The following is a 23,576-nucleotide window of genomic DNA, read 5'->3' as shown; positions in this document are numbered from 1 at the left end:
AGGGAGATGGACTTGGAGAAGAGAATGCTCTGGGAAGACTTCATTGTGGCCTTCCAGTACTGGAATGTAGCTTATAAACAGGACTGAATTTTTACATGGTTTTATAGTAATAGAACAAGAGATAATGGTTTTTAACTTAAAACTTAAGTAGACTTAAGTTAACTTTAACTTAAGTAGATTCAGATTCGGTATAAGGAAAAAAATTCTCAGAGGAGAGTAAGGCCCTGGCACAGACTGCCCAGAGAAGCCTCGTCTGCCCAGTTCCTGGAGGCTGGCTGGGGGCCTGGCAGTCTGATCTAGTGGATGGCAGCCTGGCCCATGGCAGGGGTGTAGAATTGGTTGTGCTTAAGTTCCCTGCCAATCCCAACAATTCTATGATATTCCTTTCTGACTGAAGAGAATTATATTTTCAAAGCACAATTTTGATATATTACAAATTCTTAGTTTAAGATAAAATGAAATATAACCCCTAATACAACCCATATATCCCATCATCATGGTTTTATGTCTTTGGTTTTCAGTATTCTGCATCATAACATCGTGTAGTGCACTGGGAGTTAAAATGTTAATGCTCCAATTCCAGGTACCTATGCCTATACATTATGGAAGTCACGGGATCTGGCCCTTCCAGGAGGGCCGGTCTCTTACTGCCTTGCAGTGAGTGCTGGAGGGTGCTTTCCTACCTGTTCCAAGCTTTTCAGCTTTGACTCGTGTCAGGAACTCTCTCTCTCCTACCTTATTTGATTTATTAATCTCAATTCCAATTAGCTTGTATTATATTGTGTTATCTTGCATTCTGATATCATAGTTAGTAAAATAAGTTTTCCTCCATAGATCGTTGCTGCTGTTTTCCTTCCTTCCTTCCTTCCTTCCTTCCTTCCTTCCTTCCTTCCTTCCTTCCTTCCTTCCTTCCTTCCTTCCTTCCTTCCTTCCTTCCTTCCTTCCTTCCTTCCTTCCTTCCTTCCTTCCTTCCTTCCTTCCTTCCTTCCTTCCTTCCTTCCTTCCTTCCTTCCTTCCTTCCTTCCTTCCTTCCTTCCTTCCTTCCTTCCTTCCTTCCTTCCTTCCTTCCTTCCTTCCTTCCTTCCTTCCTTCCTTCCTTCCTTCCCATTTTGTGGGGCCGGGCCGGGGGAAGGAATGGGGAGGAGGGGAGCCAGAGGCCTACTGCCCTCCTGTCACGGGCATAGATTGATCTAGTTAACTCTGTGACACGCATACATTCCCAGATATCTCCATCAATAGGACAGTGATGTTAGGATTATTAATTTGTTGTGGATGTTCAGAGTATTAATTGAATGCTATCCTTTATAGAATTTTTTTGTGCAGACTGAGAAATGGATTGTGACCTTCGTTAATGACTAAACTAACCTCTCAATGTATCCATACTATTTACTAATCTGTTCTCTCAAGACAAGCCAAAGTATGGAAGATTGGCAGGAAAAGCTCATGTCCACATCACCTATACATAGGAAAGATCTGCAGTTAACACAAGATTAAATCTCTAAACAACACATTTCTCATAAGGACTGTCATCTGAATGCCATTCTGAGTGGATCCCTTTATTTGCTTACTCTGAAGAAATTGAGCAAGCTTTCTGTACTGCACCTTGCCAGTGTGTTTATCTCTACAGAAGCAGGGACTCCCAAAGGAGTAGCAGGAAAGTTCAGTTCCTATAGCTGCAGTAGTTCCTTTTAGTGTACTAGTAATTGTAAAATTTATTCAAGGTTGTGATGTCAGAATTGAAACTTACTGAACACCTAGACATGCCAGTAAAAGAACAGAATATTTATTTAAATATTATTTAAATATCTGCTGGGAAGATCAAGCTTTCCTTAAAGAAAGACTAGTATATATGTGTACTTTTTATATAAATTATGAATAAATCATAAATTTGAAATAATGAAATATGTCATATATATATACATGTATATAAATAAATATAAAAATTTATCTATAAATTTAGATAGATACAGTAATAGATACAATAGATACAATGTAATGATTCCTTGTTGAACATTTATGTTTTACTGTCTGCCAATGTTAGTTCATCTCTTTTTCTTTTAAGGGATTGAAAATAATTATTTGATATATATATTTTTACATCTCTGTAGCTTTAAATCACATCTTTCTAAAATCTAAATATATTACATCTGCAGTCACCTGCTTCAGTCAACTTTTAGTTTTATTAAAAAAAAAATCTGATAAGACCTGTCCTTCATAAAATGGTATTGACTGCATTTGTATTCCTCTTAATTTAATTATATTCTGATTGAATCACGTCAGCTGTTTATTCTTTTGTGCTAGGATGATAACATGGTATTCAATCTGTACTTCAGCTGGGTTGTCCTGCTCTTCCCCTGGCAAGCCATTAACTTTCTTGTACCTATACTTATAATATATCTTATATTCTCTTCATGAACAACACCTCCATTCTATCATTGATTAAAAACAAATAGTGGAAAACTGGATGAGCCAAATCTTTAAGACTCTTGAGTATGTTTAGGTTATCTTGGGTTTGTTTCTGTTTGTTTAGCTTGTTGGTAATTGTATGGGAACTGCTGAACCACAGCCTGAACCTCTGATTGATCACCTGAGGTGAGCAATGAGTCAGCCAGAGGAGCACAGGTGAAAGCAATTCATCTGTGCTGCCAGAAGAGGTGGAGCCAGGCCCATTTAAGAGCTAGACTCCCATTTAAGACCCATTTAAGAGCTGACTACCACTTGGAGAGGATCTCTTCTGGAGATCCACTCCACTGGAGTTTTGTAGCAAGCCCAGGATGTGGATAAGCTTTCTATCTATTCTCTTTTTGTTACTGTAATCTGTTCTGCCAAACTCTCTTGTTTATTTCATAATTATAACATCTTATATTCATTGACTATACAGTAATTTAAGAGAGGAAAAAAATGTGAAGAGTACCTTTCTGTTTCTTCCTTGCTTTACCAGTGAAGTATTCTAGACTTTGTGAGTTTAACGCCTTCAAGGAAAACGTCAGGTTTGTGGACAAAACATGAGCACAAGATCTTTTCTATCTCCAGCACAACAGGCGTTTGTAATATTTAGTTCTTAGGCATGTGCTACCAACTGGTCTGAGCTATTCCTCTTCATTTCCTTCTGTCTGTTTTTAAAAGACAATCTCTGCGAGAACTTGAGTCTGCAAGTCCCGCAAATCATTGCTTGCCCTCCAAATCTTGCACTGTTTTAGGAAGCAGCACGTGCGTTGTCTAGCTGAGGGAAATACTAAAATTAACATGATTTCCAGGCGTATTGCCGAGTTTTCTACCTTAATGAAATTTAAAAAAGAAGTGTTAGTCACTGGAATGAATTATTTCATCAGGATTATTGGGTGGTTTACAGCTCTGTATATCAACAAATGTGTGATCAATAAGCTTTTACCATTTATGATACCCAAACATCAGAAATCATACTGTAATACCACAGAATAAAACTGCTCAGTAAGGAACATATTGAGATCAAGACAGTATCTGAAGAGCTGAGGCAGAAAGTCAGTCCAAACTTCCTGTAATACAAGATTAATATAAATCAGAATTTAGCCATAAGAACTATTCTCAGCCACTCTCAGAGGGTTTCTTGTTAGTAGGATGACATCTATCAATGTTTTACTTGACTTTCAGAATGACCTGGATCAACTGGGTGCGATCCTGCTCTTCCAGCTAGCAAGATGTCCTATCACATCTGGCTCCTACGTTTCAAGAGGAAGACCATGTGTCTTACATGTCCCTGTGATAAGAGCTCACATTAATTGAGAATTCAGTAGGAAGAGGAAGCAATGAGACTATGAGGATGCCCTTTGCCATAGTACTTGTATTTTTGGATCCACACCTTACACGTCCTCTGTGCTTGAGCAATGGAAAATGTTAATTTACGCTACGAGTCATAATTAAAAGAGATTATATGAAGTAAATTTGAATTAAACTATAATGGGGTCTTAAAAGCAAAGAGTTAAATGAAGAAATAACTGCTTCAGATACAATCTAATGAAGATGAGTGATTAACTGCCTTAGAAGTTCAAAGGAATAGGAAATGTGGGTGTTTTTTAAAATGGACTAAACGGTTTTATGAATATCAATTTCTATTTTGAATAGTGAAGACTATGAAACCTAATAATATCTGTGAAGGCAGGCAACCTTTTAACTGGTTAACAAACACACGCATAAAGAATGATTTTGCACCATATTTACTGGTATACAAATTAAACTACAACATTTTAAAATAAAGCGTTTAGTTCATTAGTTCCTATGAAAAAAATGCTCAGCCTCATTTATGGAATACTCTGCTATTTATTGTGGGGGATCACAACTGCAGTTTGAATGTCAGTGTTTATCTTGAAGACATAGTTCATCTGCATCTCAGTCTTAATTTGAGACCTGTTCACATATAAATCCTCAAGAATTGAGCCAGGCTATTTTATTTTCTTCTGCAGGTCTCTAGAGACAGTGTATAACAGCTTAAATGATCACAGGTCAAGAATAGATAAAATTGAATTTATATGAATTCAGACATTTCCATGAGCTTCACTTTCATGATCCTGTGATCCTGTCCTTTTTCTAAGTGCATGTTGTCCCACTATGTTTGACTCCTGCTACTTTCAGAGGCAGTTATTCCAGCACTGCTTAAAATGCTGGGAAAGGACCGTGTAAAATTAAAAAAATAAAGTAAAATAGTATAATTAGAAGTAAACTTGCATTAGAAAAGCTAGTGCCTTTCACAGCTCAAAGAACTTTTTTTTTTTTTTTTCAATTGAAATATAATTTTTGTCATGTTAGCAGTCTCTTTTAAGATCACTTTCATTTTGTATCATCCCTTTCTGTCTGAATTGCATACGTTTCATATTGCAGGGGCAGTGTTTGTTTACATTCTTAGTGGGCATTGTCCAATTCTTTGATATTAAGAACAATAATCATTTTCTTTAATCTGTGTATACAAGCTAAGTATATTTATTTATTAACTGAAAGGTTAATAGCTCCATCTGCTCCTGGCTTAGGCAGATGTATGGTTGTAACCTGTGACAGCTCAATTCTGTGTGCTGATTGCTTTTGAGTTTTGCAGGAATGCAGTTTCATTCTTCTATTTTCATTAACCAGGTTGACAGAATTTGTAATTACTGATGAGTTCTGCCTTCTTTGTTATCTTCATAATATGCTGAGCTAATACGAATTCTAAAAACAAAGCCACTAAGCAATGTTTGTAAATATTATTCTCTTGTATAAAGATCAATATATATTTGCTTTAATTCTCTTACTTTTCAGGCTCTTTATTTCTTTAAGGACCTTGTCTGTTCTATCATTTAATTTTTTGAAATAGATATATGTGTGAGGAACACATTTTAACCGGACAGAAATAAAATTGCAGTAGAGGTAAAATAGAAATCTCAGTGACTTTTTCATTTTTTGAAAACACAAAGTTCAGTCAGGCTATAGATGCCCACTGTTCACGACTTGACAAGATATATCTCTTGTTGAAGAGGCATCTCCAAAGGCAGCAGTAAATTTCTCATCTTCAGGTATACAAGCAACATACAGCCTATTCTAGAACAGGAACAAGAAGAAAATACTTTAGGCTTAGATGTGAGGTCTCAGAGCTGATTTTAGAATGGTTTTAAAACTCAACAATGTGGCCACAGAAGATTAAGCACTAAATCACACTGCCTAAATCTCTACCAGCACCACCTTACCGTTCTATTAATTCATGCTATGAAGTAGTTTTTAAATGAATTTCTATTTCAGTATTTGTACAAATGCCAGAGAAAAATAAAAGATGACTTTGAATGCCATGGGTAGAGACTCAGGCCTATCTAGAAAAATAGCTTCTTCAGTAATTCGTGCATAAAAACTAATGCAATAGAATTTATAGATTATTTTCTGAAAGGATTTATGTTATTTGTTGGTTTTATACACATTTAATTCTGTGTGAAACATATTTAATGTTCAGATTCAGAAGTACAACTTAAATAGTTAAGGAATTCCACAAGAACTCTAGGTAAAAAACAGAATATTCTGAATGCTTGGCTTTTGCTCAGAGTTCCTCAAAAACAGATAGCTTATAATTGTTTTCCTGGTGTGGTTAAAAAGGGAACTTTTTAAAATTAAATCCTACATTTCTTTCCAGGACAAATTGCCATTGCTTTGATGTCCTTTAAGGAATAGGAAAATTAATACACCTGCAAAAACATATTTAATTTTATGAAATAATGTGGGATCAGAACACGTACAATCCCCAATTGGACTAATTTTTCAGGAACTACCAACATTGAAAATGTTGATTGATACAAACACATCAAGCTCAATCACAATTCTTATCTCTAACTTCACTTGGATTTCAGAATACTTCTTACAAAATAAAAAAAAATATTAGTACATGTTCTCCCTAATTTTCATTTTTATGATTCCATTTAGACTTATGCTAGATATCCTCAGATTTTGCAGAGCCCACTAAACTGAAATAGCTTCCTTTTTGTCAAGATAGGTCTTCTACCCCTATTGGTATATTCTTTTTGTTTTTCTTTCACACTTTTCATAATAAAAATTCAATTAATATAATCCTCTTCAAGGTTTACAGTATGAACTGTTGTCACATGAATTATACCACTGTGAGATAAAAAACAGACTTTGTCTTTGCAGCCTCAGGTGTTCCGTCTGTATTGTGGTAATACCGCATGGTGATTTTCCACATTTTGAGAGGGCAATGTTCTCTGAGACAAAGCTAAATGCAGCTAACATTTCATCACAGCTGAAAAAGTGATGGGGGAGATTTGGCCTGACTGAGGTTTAGTTTAGCTAAAAAACAAGCTGTGTGGAAAGCTGGGTTCTGACTGCTCATAACCTATTGATAGTGACTGTGTGATAGACGTGAGCCATTGGCATTGAAGTTTTTCATACCAGAAAAAAAGTCCAGAACAACAGTATTGCTTGATATGTAATGTTCTAACAAATGATGTTAGTCAATTCTGTTGGTTTCTGATAATTCTTCTCCTGTGATTGAGAATGCTTATTTGAATGAACACAGAATTAAGTAAAATACTGAGGTCTCAGAGGCCTAGTAACAATTCTCTGACTTCACAGAAGCGGGAAAGGACACAGCTGGTCTTATAGCAGCAATTTCTGCTAACATAACAAAAAAAGTTGCTTATCTCAGTGCGTAAAGACCTGTTCTTTAAAAGCTTATTGGTAGCTTTCTTTTACTGCAGTTTAATTTTTACTCATCATGAGTAGGCATCATGAAAGCTATAATTAATCTTCTGACAGGCAGAAATACTTAAAATTGAAATGTCTCACAGCAAAATGTAGAATACACCAATTTAGAATCCTGAACCTAGAAAATGAGAAAGTCAAATTAAGCTTAATTAAATAAGGTCTCAATTTAGTATGTTTACCCATATTTGTTTGTAAGCCAGGACCACCTGAGGGCTTTACCTAAAAGATGACATTATACTACTGTTTTTTTTTAATTAATTGAGATCATACTGATTTGGTTCTCCCTGAAAAACTATGATGGGTTGCTTATTAACGCTTTTCAGCATTTTTGTCTTGATTTTTTTTCAATGAAAATTAATAATAATAGAAAAGAGAGTGCTACCTCTAAGAATAACTGTGAAATGTGTTGCTTCAAATCACTGGTTACAGTTAAAAAGACTCCTGGAATTTGGGCTTTTCTTTTCAGACAGGGTTTTGAAAATAATGTCCTTAGAAAGACACTGAACAGATATGCAGTAATGGAGAGCGCCTGTTATCTAGTGCGTGGTGCTACATGAACTACAGAAGTGTCATATTCCTATTCTACCTATGCACTTTATGTCTACTGTTATGGGTGAATGCCTATAGCTGACAAAGCAGTTGGTACACGCTCCTTTTCTGCTTTCTCTTTCTGCTAATACCAGCAGATATGAAGACAATTAGTGTGATTTAAGTTCTTTTTTCTGTTGGTATGGGTGTTTCATGATACGTTTTAAATTGTCACACCATATTTTAATACTACATTTACACACAGTATACTTGTTAGTCTAGTTTGTTCCACCAAAGGGGTACTATATGGGACAGTAACAAGAAAAAAAGAAGTTTTTATTTCTGTAATGTACACGCATTACATTTTTTAGCTCCTTAGGCATGTCATAACTTAATATATCCCCTCTTTTTCTATACAATTAAAGCATATACTTACATAAGCATATAGCATTTATGCTAAATGAATGACACTAAGTGACAAAAGCAATTACACTCCGGGTCAGTATTGCAAAATTCATGGCTATGCACTGAGTTATGGCAAAAAAAATCTCAGCAATTTTTAAGTATTGTTGACATCCTTGTCTTGCTCTTTGAGAAGTATGCATACGAAGCTAAGCCAGCAAGGTGGATTTAGGTCTGTATAAAGCCTATTGGATTGATTCTTTCTTTCCATGTTGTTGGGTGGTAGAATCATAGAATCATAGAATTGCTCAGGTTGAAAAAGACATTCAAGATCGTCTAGTCCAAGCACAACCTAACCATACAACTCTAATAACCCTCCACTAAATCATGTCCCTGAGCACCACATCCAAACAGTTTTTAAACACATCCACGGATGGTGACTCAACTGCTTCCTTGGGGGGCCTATTCCAGTGCTTAACAACTGTTTTCTGTAAACAAGTTGTTCCTGATATCCATCTTTCAGGTATTGGAAGAGAGCAATAAGGTCTCCCCACAGCCTTCTTTCCCTGAGACTAAACAGCCCCAGTTCTTTCAGTCTCTCCAGGTAGGGCACATTCTCCAAGCCCTTCACAAGCTTTGTTGTCCTTCTCTGGACTTGCTCCAGCATCTCAATGTCCTTTCTGCACTGAGCTGCCCAAAACTGAACATAGTACTCGAGGTGAGGCCTCACCAATGCCGAGTACAGGGGCAGGATTACTTCCTTAGTCCTGCTCACTGCACTGTACTGTATGTATGGTATGGTACTGTAGTCAGAGTAATTGCAGCAGAAAACATCATATAATGCCTTTTCCCTGAGTAAACAAAGGATGTCCCTAGAGCTTGCTGCCATTCTGTCAAGTCAGCACTTCAGAAACGCATCTTTTTATAAAGTGTGTTTTAAGTACTAATACAAAACTACTGTGATAGTAGTGTAATTTCTGCGCCTTGAGACTACTTTTGACTGTGAGTTGTACCAAAAGTGAAATCTCCCCCACCAGAATGTCCAATTTTCTTAACATCTGATGATGTCTTAATCTCCCCTTTTCCCAAATCCTGTTTTTCCTTCTCTTACTCACTCTGCATAACAAATAGCCCATGTACTGAGAAAGCGCATTGAGGTTTTCCAACCAAGCCTCCATTCAAACTCATCAGTCTGAATCTTATTATGTAAAACAGAAAATACTGAATTCATTCCTGTCAGTAAGACTTTATTATACCACAAGAGGCTGAACAAGATTATAGCATTGGCAGCTGCATAACGTAAATGGAGAGGAGTAACTTGTTTAGTGGGAGACACTAGAAGCAGAATTAAAAATTACCTTGCTTCATTTTGATTACTGAAGCTGTGACAACATGCTATTTAGTGGTAAAATGATTTGTTAGGAACAATCAACATTCACAAAAATTCCAATTGCATTTAGCTTAAAGAAAAAAATAAGGCACCTGAATATCTTGCAGGTATTTCATTATAAATTCTGTTATGTGCTGCTATGGTTATGTTCTTTCTATTACCTTTTTTACCCGATTATATCCTGCATATCTCTAAAGCACAGACTTTCATCCTGGCCCGTGAGACTTTCTTGGTCAACAGGGGAATTATCCTTCACCAAGAAAATGATCTTTTTGCTGGACTCAAAACTACTGGAGAGATTTTCTGTTCTTTCATCCATCTATGAATACTTATTACTCTACAAGGTGAGTCTAATAAGAGTCTGATTTTAAAGGCACTGAACTCAAAAGGACTCTTCCAGATTATTTTAATGGGATTTGATGCTGACCCTAAGACTTTATGCCAATAGACATTACTGAGAGCTGTAAGCATTTTGCAAAGATAGGGAGTGAACACAAAGGAGCAGAGCCTGGTTTGAGTACATAAAGAAACTGTATGTCTCAGATATTGCTAAGAGGTTTTCATTTAGCTGTTACATCACCTACTTGACAAATGGAAATGACTTTAGTGTCTTACCCACAGGGTGCCAGAACTCTGCTCATTTCTGTATCTTTCACTATTTTACACTCCAATTCATATGTACAAGGAAAATCAGATTGCACTGTAGGGAGATATTTGCAGGAGCAGCTGCAAAAAATGGTGCCCTGAAAATGGAAGAAAATACCCAGCAGAGGTTTATAAAAACAAAAATTAAGAAAAGTAAATGCCACTTGAATTAAGATGTACATTTTTTTTTAGTGTGTACACATCTATATCTCACAGCTTAGCTGAAAAGAACCCAAAGTTTATTATTCACATATGAATTTATGCACACAGATCTTGATGTGCATGCCCATACATTTGCATTTAGCTTTAAGTGAGAACATTAAACATTTTTTCAATAATTCCAATGGAAACTGCGTCACATCTGTATTTACATATGATTTGTATATATATTTAAATGCATACATTCCTTGTTCACATTTTATTATGAATGCATCTTACTAACTCTAAAGCAAGGGACAGAGGAGTTACTGGTGCAAAGGGAGTATGTTTATATTTCGAAATGAATAGGGTAAATGATATGGACAACAAATGATATATTACTTAGATGATTTCTCAGTATCCACTGCATCTCAGATAGCACTGACATGCAGATATATCTCCATCTCTTGCTGCTGTAATTCTGGCTTCTGACATGAGAGGAAGTATAATGACAAAAACATTGGCTTAACATTGCTGAGCAACTGTTTAGCTTTCCAGATGAATGCTAAAATGCAATGGAGATAGAAGATTTTAATCTCTGTTGCTGTTTGATATGATGAATATAGACAAAAAGAGCCTTACAATGTAAAAACTTAGCTGAACAGGACTTATAGCAATGAATCCTTGGCAGCTTTGGTCATTATTCCAGAGCTGCATACTTCCTAAAATACACGGTAATTGGATTCATTTATGGCACTTGTTCAGTAGCATATTTATTTTCATTTCTCTTTCCAAAATCAAGTGACAATATTTAGCCATTTACAAGGGTTGCTCAGAAAGTAATGCCTCCTAATTTGATATGTTGGCCTATAATGTCAGAGATGGATGTTAATGGTATGGCAGTAGAGATTGAACCTTCCCATCAGTATTCCATTACATTTTGTTGTCACGTGACAAAATGGCATCTGACATGGAAGTGCAGATGAAGAAAAGGTATGGAATTGAGTTCCTTTGTGAGGAAAAAATGGTACCCATTGACATTCATTGACACTTCTGAAAATTTGTGGAGACCAGGCAGGGTATTGTGAGTACAGTGAGGTAGTGGGTGGGAAGTTTCAGCAGTGGTGACAGCAACAATGGGTCACCTCCACTAATACATGTTTTAAAAGCAAAGCGTGCAGGCTGTTGTTCATTGGTGGTGAAAATGCATCACAGGTTCATGAAAGGCAGGTCATGCTTGATCAACATCATCTCCTTCTATGACTGGGTGACCAGAGGGTAGATGAGGGAAGGGCTGTTGATGTAGTCTTCCTAGACTTCAGCAAAGACTTTGCCACGGTCTCTCACAGGCTTCTTCTGGGGAAACTGGCTGCTCATGGTCTGGACAGGTATGCATTCCTTTGGATAAGAAACTGGATAGAGAGCCGTGCCCAGCGGGTAGTGGTGAATGGAGTTAAGTCCAGCTGGCAAACCATTTCAAGTAGTGTCCCCAAGGGGTCAGTACTGGGGCTCATCTTGTTTAATATCTTTATTGATGACCAAATGAGGACATTGAGTGTACCCTCAGTAAGTTTGCAGATGACACCAAGTTGGGAGGTAGTGCTGATCTGCCTGAGGGTAGGGTAGCCCTTCAGAGGGATTTAGATAAGCTGGATCGCTGGGCTGAGGTGAATGGGATGAGGTTCAACAGGGCCAAGTGTCGGGTCCTGCACTTTGACCACGAAGAACCCCATGCAGCGTTATAGGCTTGGGGACGAGTGGCTGGATGACTGTGAAGAGAAAAGAGACCTGAGGGTGTCGGTTGATGCTTGGCTGAACTTGAGCCAACAGTGTGCCCAGGTGGCCAAGAGGGCCAATGGCATCCTGGCCTGCATTACAAATACTGTGGTCAGCAGGAGCAGGGAGGTGATCATCCCCCTGTACTCAAAACTGGTGAGGCCGCACCTTGAGTATTGTGTTTAGTTTTGGGCCCCTCACTACAGGAAAGATGTTGAGGTCCTGGAGCGTGTCCAGAGAAGGGCAATGAAACTGGTGAGGGGACTGGAGCACAAGTCTGAGGGCTGAAGGAGCTGGGATTGTTTAGTCTGGAGAAGAGGAGGCTCAAGGGAGAACTCATTGCACTCTACAACTTCCTGAAGGGAGGCCGTGGTAAGGAGGAGTTTGGCCTCTTCTCCCAGGTGACAAACAGGACACGGGGTAATGGCCGCAAGTTGTATCAGAGGAGGTTTAGATTAGACATAGGAAAAACTTTTTCTGTCAGAGTGGTCAGGCACTGGAATGGCCTGCTCAGAAAGGTCGTGGAGTCGCCATCCCTGGCAGTGTTCAAGAGGCACCTGGATGGGTAGCTGCACAATATGGTTTAGTAGCTTGTGTTACTGTGGTAATGAGAAGATGGTTGGACTAGATGATCTTATAGGTTGTTTCCAACCTTGTGATTCTATGATGCTATGATTTTCATAGCATCATAGAATCATAGAATGGCCTGGGTTGAAATGGACCACAGTGATGATCTAGTTTCAACCCCCTCCTATGTGCGGGGTTGCCAATCACTAGACCAGGCTGCCCAGAGCCACATCCAGCCTGGCTCTGAATGCCTCCAGGGATGGGGCATCCACAACCTTCTTGTGCAACCTGTTCCAGTGAGTCACCATCCTCTGTGTGAAAAACTTTCTCCTAATATCCAACCTAAACCTCCCCTGTCTCATTTTAAGACCACTCCCCCTTTTCCTATCACTATCTACCCTCATAAATAGCCATTCTCCCTCCCGTTTATAAGCTCCCTTCAAGTACTGGAAGGCCACAATGAGGTCTCCCTGGAGCCTTCTCTTCTCCAAGCTAAACAAGCCCAGTTCCCTCAACCTTTCCTCACAGGAGAGGTGCTCCAGTCCTCTGATCATCTTAGTGGCCTTCTCTGGACCTGCTCTAAGAGCTCCACGTCCTTCTAGTACTGGGCACCCTTGGTCTGCATACAGTATTCCAGATGGGGCCTCAAAAGAGCCAAGCCGAGGGGAACAATCACCTCCCTCTCTCTGCTGGCCACCCCTTTTTTAATGCAGCCTAGAACACAGTTGGCCACAGTTGGGCTGCAAGTGCACACTGCTGGCTCATGTCCAGCTTCTTTTCCGCCAGGACCCCCAAGTCCTTCTCCACAGGGCTGCTCTCTAGGAGGTCTTCCTCCAGTTTGTATAAATACCTGGGCTTTTCCTGACCTGAGTGCAGCACCCTGCTCTTGGCCTTACTGAACCTCATAATGTTTTCATAGGCCCACTTCTCCAGCCTGTTCAGGTCCTTCTGGATGGCTTCCAATGTATCGACTGCACCACTGAGCTTGGTGTCATCTGCAAACTTGCTGAGCGTGCACTCGATGCTACTGTCTGTGTCACTGATGAAGATGATGAAGAGCACTGGTCCCAAGACCGACCCCTGAGGGACACCACTTGTGACCGGCCTCCACCCTGACACAGAACCATTGACCACACCGCTTTGGCTGCATCCAGCCAGTCAGTTGCTAATCCATCGTACAGTCCGTCCTTCAAATCCACACCTCTCCAATTTAGGGAAGGGACTAAGTCAAAGGCTTTGCAGAAGTCCAGTTAGATGGCATCCATCTCCCTTCCCTCATCAACCAAAGCTGTCATTCCATCATAGAAGGCCACCAGATTGGTTAGGCGTGATCTGCCCTTGGTGAAGCCATACTGGCTATCTCAAATCACCACTTTATCTCTCATACATGCCTTAACATAGCTTCTAGGAGGATCTGCTCCAGGCACATAGGTGAGGCTCACCGGCCTGTAGTTCCACAGTCTTCCTGTCTTCCTTTCTTTAAAATGGGAGCAATGTTTCCTTTTTCCATTCACCAACAACTTCATCAGACAGCCATAATTTTTCAAATATGATGGAGAGCAGCTTGATTACAAGATTACAAGTGAACTGCAGTGTTGCTGACGTATGGAAAGGAGAAGATATATTTTCAGTGTCTCTTGCATTTCTTTGATGTTTGTAGAGATATAACATGATCAGCAAACAATGTATTTAGGCCACATTTCTATTTTTAGATGCACTCTAAAGAATTGCAGTATTCTATTTCATCCCACCACTGAAGTCAAAATCTGGAATGGAGACAAAAAGAGGCAGTAAACATATAACTGAATTCTATTCAACATTCAGATTCAAAAGAAGTACTCTACATGACACTGAGTATGTCCTCATAAAATTATCAGACTATTATCAAGCAGTTAATTACTTCGGCTCAAATATTCTGAGAATTTCAGAGGAATAATCATTAGTCACTTTGGTATGATCTCCATGCCTGACTTTGGGTTGTATCAGAGAAAAAAAAGATTAAAAAATTATCTTTCACAGGTTAATAAAGGCTGATTATGCTGTGTAATCTGAAATTCTTTATGATATTTCACTGTAGATCTGTAGTTTTTTGAAAATACAGAATATGAGTAAAAGTAGAGTTTACAAATGTTTTAACATACAAAAATGCAAATGTGTTTATTCCTAAGCACAAGATTAAAACAAACAAATAACATCATTAGAGTGGAATTAAGAATTGTTTTTAATTTTATATGTAAATTCATTATCTTATTATATTTGAAAATACTCTGTGAAAACAAGATGCTAAAATTTGCATAAAGTTAATTACATTAAATAAATAAATTAAATGATTGCAACTAAATTAACTTTGATTCAAGGTAATATTTTAACAAAAATTATTCTATTATGGACATTCTTTCCAGTAAGGCCTCCAGACAACTCCTCTCCATCCTTTCCATTTCACTGGAAAGTTAGTGAAGGATATAGAACCCATAGTTTTCATCTCATGTACTAAATCAATCTTAATTTTCAAGGCAGAGTTTTACTTACTAAAATTAAGCCCATTCTTCAGATAGATCAAAATGATTTAACTCTTATTAAGATTGTGTCAACAGAGCTTAAATCCTACACCTATACATGTAAATTTATGCAGAATGTATTAAAATATATTTTAAAATAATGTTGTTCATATACTTGTATGTGGGATTCACATCATTTATAAAAATGGGAACTATCAATATTTTATATATTAACATAAATTAGAGTGTCACAAGATTCAAATTGAGTGTTTTTTTTATTTTTAGTTCTGTATCTATACATGTGTACATGTGTTTGTGTGTGTTTTTGTGCAAGAGAATTTGATCTTCATTCACTCTTTTATAGTAAAAGTGACCATTATTTTGCTTGATATTGCTAATATAGCTCTGCTCTTTTTTCTTAATCTTTGGAAAGGTACCAATTTTGTGCTGTTTCTAGGCTTTTAGTAGTCCACTATTTTTAACTATTCTGATGTCTCTTTTCAACTGCGTGACGACAGTGATGTCATCTTTTGCTGTTCCTAAAATCCTCGGTAATTTAGAAAGTTCAGTATTGTGTGTGTTTGATATCTGCTTTCTTCGTGATGCAATTTCATTAATATATTAAAAAAATACATAATTGAAGCATTGCTTAAGTTAATTTGTATGGTTTTTATTCATCCTGCATCTGATTCTTTCACTTGATTGAAACTGAATGTATTGTTGACTAACACTGCAAGTCACTTCGTGTGCAATTAGAAATGTGTAATTTGTGAACAGATTTCCCTCCATCGCCAAAGGTATGCATTAGGATGTTAATGATGCATGAAGATGAATCCCAGTTGTAAATGCACAAGCCTGCGTAATATTTTAGGGAACAAACAATTAGCATTTAAAAATGTGTATGCATCTCACAGAAGCAATCTCCTCCTTCCTGTTTTGAACTCAATAGCCTGTGTTACACCAGCCATCTGCAGTTCCACAGACAGGTGCAGGGTCAGCATCACAGCTCCCAGCCAGCATAGTACAGAGTAAGCTGAAAAAATTGCAAAGCAACTGAAGAATTTCCAGCATCATTTAAAAGAACAATAGCAACAACAAAAATGAACCAGCAAACAAACAACAGTCCAGCACCAATTTCTAAAAATATGGATGTTTTTATATATTTTACATATTTCTTTGGACACGGCTTTTCCTTATGACAGCATAAGGGTTTGCCCTCAGCATTAAACTGTGCAAGAAAAAATGAAAAATATATATATGGCTAACTCTAATGTTAATAATTCAGGTTTTTTGAGGACTTTGTATGCCTTATAGCTATCACACTATTCTATAGTAGGGATTGTTTTAGAAACTTGATGCCACTTTCTGTTAAATGCAGACACTATCCAAAATGCTGAGATGGTGCAATGTGCCAAATAACTATGAACCAAAACAAAGGGCCAGCATACTCTCCAAACCTTATGCATTATTGCATCTGCTTAAATTTCAGACATTGCTTTTTTCTGCTTTCATTGTTTGACTGAGATGAATTGTTCCTACAAACTCACCCTTTTCTCTTTTCTTTAATTTTGACCTATTATTCTGGTTTTAAGCAAGAGTTAAAATGACATCATCTAGATAAAATAATTTTGTAAGTGTAACCAGTGCACTTTGGCAGAAATAAATTTTGGACCTGGACGTGTCATCATACAAATGTTGTTCAATGGAGTCTACAACAAGTGATTATATTTTTATTGGAAAGCACTGTCATGAAGTCCATCAGCACCAGGCAAATGTCATTTTTCATCTAACATCATCTTCTGATAATAAGCTGTTTCTTAAAATGATGATAACAATTAGAAAAATAAAAATTACTTTCCTGTGTGCAAATATAATGTTCTTAGGATCAGTAGGGCTAACCACACTACATTAGTGAAATATTCACATGTAAAATATATTCTAGTTTTGCTTTATTGCCTATTGATCTGAAGAGTAGCTTTTCTTTGGACTTAGTGCCACACCAGTTCTTTCGTGAGACTTAATCATTAGATTTTTTAGTACTGCAACGATGACAGCTTTGATGGCTTTGAAAATAGAAGCTGAAATATGGATGCTACTATTAAAGACATTATTTGGTCAACAACACTGAGAAATCTTTTCTTTAAAATAATCATAGAATCATAGAATCATAGAATCATAGAATCACTAAGGTTGGAAAAGACCTAAAAGATCACCCAGTCCAACCATTCACCTATTCCCAATAGCTCCCACTAAACCATGTCCCTCAACACAACATCCAGCCTTTCCTTGAACACCCCCAGGCTCAGTGACTCCACCACCTCCCTGGGCAGTCCATTCCAGTGCCTGACCACCCTTTCTGAAAAGTAATACTTCCTCATGTCCAGCCTGAATCTCCCCTGGCGTAGCTTGAAACCATTCCCCCTGGTCCTATCACTAATGACACGAGAGAAGAGGCCGACCCCCAGCTCACTACAACCTCCCTTCAGGAAGTTATAGAGAGCAATAAGGTCTCCCCTGAGCCTCCTCTTCTCCAGGCTGAACATTCCCAGCTCCTGTGAAGCTCTTGCAAATAACAGAGAGAATATAGTGTTGAGGCATATCAGTACACAATTAGGCCATGGCCTGAGGTTTAGCTAACTGAACTCACCATGAGAAACTGCTAGACTTGACAGGAAAAATCGCTGGTCATGGAAGATAACAGAGTGAGAAGCTGACATATGTTATAATTTTCATTGTGAGAAATGGTCAGATTTCACAGATGGTTAAGAATGATTGAGGTGAGAGACAGCCAAACCTCGCAGATAATTGAAGGTGAAGCTGGTGATCTTTTGGGAAGTGAAATGTTGCAAGACAGGCAGAGCCACAGCAACTGTAATCTGTGAAATAACAAAAACGGGTACAGATTTAACAAAACAGAGTCCAGCAGGGAAAAGGTAATTAGAGGTGGGCTGTTCATTTGAGAATAAACAAAGTTAGAGAATGGGAGAGGTCAAGGTGAATGGAGAAAGAACAAGTATTGGAAAGAGAGAGGATCTATGACAAAAAAGACTGGCTTAGTATAAGTAAACTGAATAATATAGTCCCTATTTGGTCTAGCCTGGTTTCTGTAATAAATTATATTCCTAACTCCAGGTTGCAGGGGGAATTGTATTTTCACAGAATCACAGCATGACCTGGTTGGAAGAGACCTCAAGGATCATGAATCTCCAACCCCCCTGCCACAGGCAGGGCCACCAACTTCCCCATTTAATACTTGATGACCAAGTATGCCAGGGCCCCACCCAACCTGGCCTTGAACACCTTCAGGGACGGGGCATCCACAACCTCTCTGGGCAGCCTGTTCCAGCACCTTAGCCATATGATCACTTAATTTGTTCACCCATCACTAACTGTATGAGTGTGTGAACCTTTGACCTTCAAGCAGGACTAACTAGTGAGTAGGATGAGAGATCTGGGTGCCAGCCACTGGAGAGAGAAACCGTGGGTCAGAGGAACACGTAGGTCTTGGTGCTGGCTTCTGATGGGAGCTATATTCCTTGTGGATGGTGGTAGGATGAACCTAAAAGCTGCACTAGTGTAAGTGAAGAAGGCCAGCATCTGGAGAAAGCCATAGCTTGAGCCAGTGACTGACTGAAGGATGTTGGATCAAGGCAAGGATATAGATGGATTTAGAGCCAGTGATAATATTCAAGAAATCCAATGCAAGGGTAGGCCTGTAAATCCAGAGAGTGAGTATATGGGTACATATTATTACTGATCTTCAATCCCGTTCCTTACGTGTCTGTGCATGTGTGTAAGTGTACCAAGAACCGATGTTCCACTTAACTGCTAGCTGGACCTCGGCCTCAAACAGCAGAAACCCTGACGTCTGACAGGAACCAGAGTAACCTCTAGAAGGACAGGAAAGACTCCTGTGAGTCCCAAAGTCTACCATGTCTCGGTACGTTTCACTACAGGTATAATATGAGTCTTAACATCTGTCTTAAAAGAGCCTTCTGTAAGATAGCAGTAAATGAGAAAAGTGGGGTTTTTTTGTTTTGTTCTTTTTCTGAGAAAACAAAGCGCAAGTATGTCTGTGTGACTTTACAATCTGAAGTTAAGGCCTTTAAAACAATAACAATTCACCCAGGAACAAAGAATACAAAATATATCCACCTTATTATTTAATGTATGCACAGCTGAAAACCAAACCAGTACCATAAATGCCTTAGCATTATATAATTTAATAAATAATTATCCCTATTTCTAAACCTCACTATCATTTGCAGCTTGCTATTTTTTTGCTGTTGTCTTCCAATGCAAGTCAGAAATCAACTGTATGAAGTGTCCAAAGAGGCTACAAAGTTCAAGAGCTAAACATAAAGAAACATTCACGCTGCCTCCTTTTTTATTCATGCATACTTTGACTGCTTTTGAAATAGTATAATATAGTACTGATGTGTATTTACTATTCCTAGAAGAACAATTATTTTTATTTCACTTCACTAGAAAATTTCATAACTGGTTTACTCTCCACTATGTATTTAAACCAGTTTACTAGTACAGAAACAAACTTACCTTCTCCTAACCTGCACAATTAGTATATGTATTAAACAATTGGTGGTTAAATTATTAATCATTTCACTTTATGTTTAGCATAACATTAATGATGAGTGAAAAATTGAGCAGTCTGTAATATTTGATTCCCATAGGAGCTCTGTTTTAATTTACTAATTACAACCATGAAACAATCTTACAAACTAAAACTAAAATTAGAATTCGATACTTCGATAATGCTTTAATACCCAAGCAGCAAAAATATAATCTGACTTTGGACATGTTTCTGGCCTCAACATAGTCTTCAAGATTGATGTCGCCAGATAAGAAAAAAGCAAATTGATGGAAGTTCTAGTAATTTTTTCTGATGGCTATTAATTTAGCAGGAGTAAACAATGCTCCTGTTGCATAAAAATCAAACAGAATACAGCACATAAGTCTTCACAATCTACACCACATTAATCAGTTGAATTGCTGAAAGTTTGACATGTACTTTTCACTTCTCATTCATCTATAAGGATATGATCATAAATGACAACACTGTGAGTAAGGGTGACAAAACTGAGCAGCCCAGAGCTGTAGAATGAGATGTGTCACATTTTATTGTAGGGTTATGCTAAACCTTCTCCTACAACTGAGGTCCACATAACATTATATAATACATACTTTAAATATTATGTAATACATGATCATAAAGGGCACAGTATTATATCTTTTACAGTGGAATAAATTTAATGTTTTTAGGCAAGACTTTTTGTAGAACAAAGATACACTTTTTCATGTTCAAGCTTATTTAGATAGATTGAACATGGCAGGCTATACTGTGTTCTAAACATTTTCTTGAGGTCACTTGTTTGAACAAACAAGACTTTACAAACTATCAAAAAAATCATTTTTCATTTATATTACATTCTAAAAATCACAGTAATTCTAAATGTTATTTTAGTTATGATACTGAAGAAACATTCATTTTGAAGTGTTCTTTGCTGACAGTCAGCTTATTCTCTGGCCTTTTTTAAAACTTATGTATCATGCATTCATAGGAGTTCCTAAAGTCATCCTTTTTGTTTCTTCTGAGCATTGCTCATGAAAATTTATTTGGTGCCTGATTGATCCCTCTTAATTCATAAGCTCACTTGAAATCATTTTTCACAAATGTATATTTCTGTTCCTAGACAACACTTGGAAAGTTTTGGGTTTTCATTTTTCTTGTGCTATTCTGTTTTCAATTTATACGAGTTTTATCTAGGCTTTCCTAGAGTTTATGCTTCATTTTCTACTATAAAAGATAAAACTTTTAATTTAAAAAACTTCCTTAGAAATAGAATAGAAACAGATGAATTTATTATGCATACTCTCAGAGTAAATATTTTGTCCAGTTCCATAATATTTGAGTTTCTTCTGTATCCCAATGGAAATAGTCTTTTTTTTTTAATTATTATTATTATTTTATTTTTATTTTTATTTTTAATTTCAACTTTATATTTTCTTCACTTTTCTTCAGAGTTTCATTCCAGAAATAATAACTCATCTTTCTCTATTTGTTTTGTTAAGGAAAATATATAAGTTTAATAAAGTAGTTTCAATTACATTAGTCTCTCTGAAAGTAATGCTTCCTACTGTTTCTATGGAAAATACAGCAGATACAAAGTGCACAATAATACTATTTGATAGAGCAAATGCTCAGCTACAGAATACTATTTTCTTAACATAGTCATCACCATGAGCTATACATTTTAATCAGTGATGAAGAAGAGCCTACATGCTGTGCCTGTAAAATGTGCACCAGTGGAGGTGATCTACTGCTGCTGTTGCCACAGCTGAAACTCCTGACCCACCCCTCACTGTGCTCACATCCAATGATTGGTCTCCACAAAAGTTCAGCAAGTGTTGATGAATGCCAGTGGATGCATGGAAGATTTCAGTGACACACCTTTGCTTTATCTCCACTTCCATGTCAGATGCTATTGTGTCAGACTGCCCCTCTGCTGCCATCTGTCATGAGGCAACAACATATAATGATATATTGGTGGGAAGGTTTAATCCCTACTGCCATACTGCCAACATCTGCCTCTGATGTCATGGGCCAGCATAATAAAAAAGAAGGCCTTACTTTCAGAGGAGCCCTTGTATAAATATATATATATATAGGAGTGTTTAAAAAAACGTAGTTTGAAAGAAATAAATTATGTGATCTTTTAAGAGAAAAGCATGGCTGTAGAATACATATTTTAGAGTTAAATTTCATCTAAATACCTGACTTAACTGTGGGCTATTATGTGATTAAGAATTATTTTTACACAGTATCTACAATAACTGAAATATCTCTAGCATGTTCTGGTTCACTGAAAGAGAAGATGTATTTCATCAAGACAGATATATTTGCTGAGTTACCCTTCAGTATTAGGTTTGTGATTAAGAACAGTAATACCATTGCAAACATGTTAACATCTGACAACTAGCTCCCTGGCCTTTTTCCTGTTAGCATGAAAATAAGACTGAAATTTAGCATATAATATACAGCTTCATGAGGCTTTTGCTAAGTGGGAGAGAATTATTGTAGAAATTTTGTGGCTGCTGACACTTCTAATTCTAATTATCATTATTTTTAAAGTCCATAGATTTATGAAACAAATACTGATGATGAACATCTCTAGTAACACTAAGTAGGGATTTTCTGAGGCTTGCCTTTTATGTATGCTATTGAACTTTTGTATTCAGCCTAGCAGGGCTTGAAGAGGTCAACTGAATAAATCTACTAAATTAAGGGCAGAAAGCAGTGCAACAGTCAAAACCATTTAATTTAATGAGTAATGCATGAGGTACACTGACAGCAATCTGTCAGCTGAAGTACTAGCTGGAGGATCTGTGAATAGTACCTGTAGTATTGCATGGAGCTAGAGATTGAAAATAGGAAGAATGAATCCAGTCAAGAGATGGGCATTTTTTTTTTTCCTCAAGCCTGTGGGTCTTTGGAACCCAAATTCCCAGAGCACTGTGAGGGTCTCAGCTATGTGTCCTCAGCAGATAAGACAGCTTGGCTCTGTCCTGATATGCTCACTGAAGATTAATCTCATTAGAAAATTCTCTCCTGCAACATAGTTACCTACTTTTTAATCTATTGAAAGAACAGGAGCTGTTAGTATTTCAGTAGGGCAAATTGAAAACTGGGCTTTATATCACCAAGTTATTCTTTATTTTCTGTATATAACTTCCTTAAGAGTGAAGCTTACTCTTCCATATTACTTTGAATATGATCACCAGTGCATTATAGAGGTAATCTATTTAGATATAAATTTACTAATTTCCCAGTTGCAGGTTTGAAAAGGGAAGTTTTAATGTTCACATTTATTATTGGACTAGCAAAATTCTCTGCCAGATACTTAGACAACATCCACAGTGTGGCCCATCCTTGGTCCACACCTATCACTAGAGAGATGCCTGGGGCTACCTTGCCGCTCGCTGTAGTGATGGGATGGGCTGATGCTCCAAGTCCCAAGAAGCTCTGGTCTTCACAGTGCCCTGACAAAGCATCTGTGTACCAAGGCATTCAAGACAGATTTCATAGAATCATAGAATGTCTTGAGTTGGAATAGACTTCAAGGTCATCAAGTTCCAATCCCCCTGCCACAGCCAGAGCTGTCAACCTCCACATTTAATACTGGACCAGGCTGCCCAGAGCCCATCCAATCTGGCCTTGAACACCTCCAGGGACGGGGCATCCACAACCTCTCTGGGCAGCCTGTTCCAGCACCTCACCACTCTCTTGGTAAAGAACTCCCCTGATATCCAGCTTAAATATTTCCTCCTTCAACTTAAAACCATTTCCTAGATTTCTGGGAGACCTGTGCTTCACTCGCTGATTATCCTTTAAATGTGATGCTTGG

This window comes from Lagopus muta, chromosome 1 (genome assembly GCF_023343835.1).
Source record: "Lagopus muta isolate bLagMut1 chromosome 1, bLagMut1 primary, whole genome shotgun sequence".
Lineage (NCBI taxonomy): Eukaryota > Metazoa > Chordata > Aves > Galliformes > Phasianidae > Lagopus > Lagopus muta.
This window is presented reverse-complemented; position numbering follows the sequence as displayed.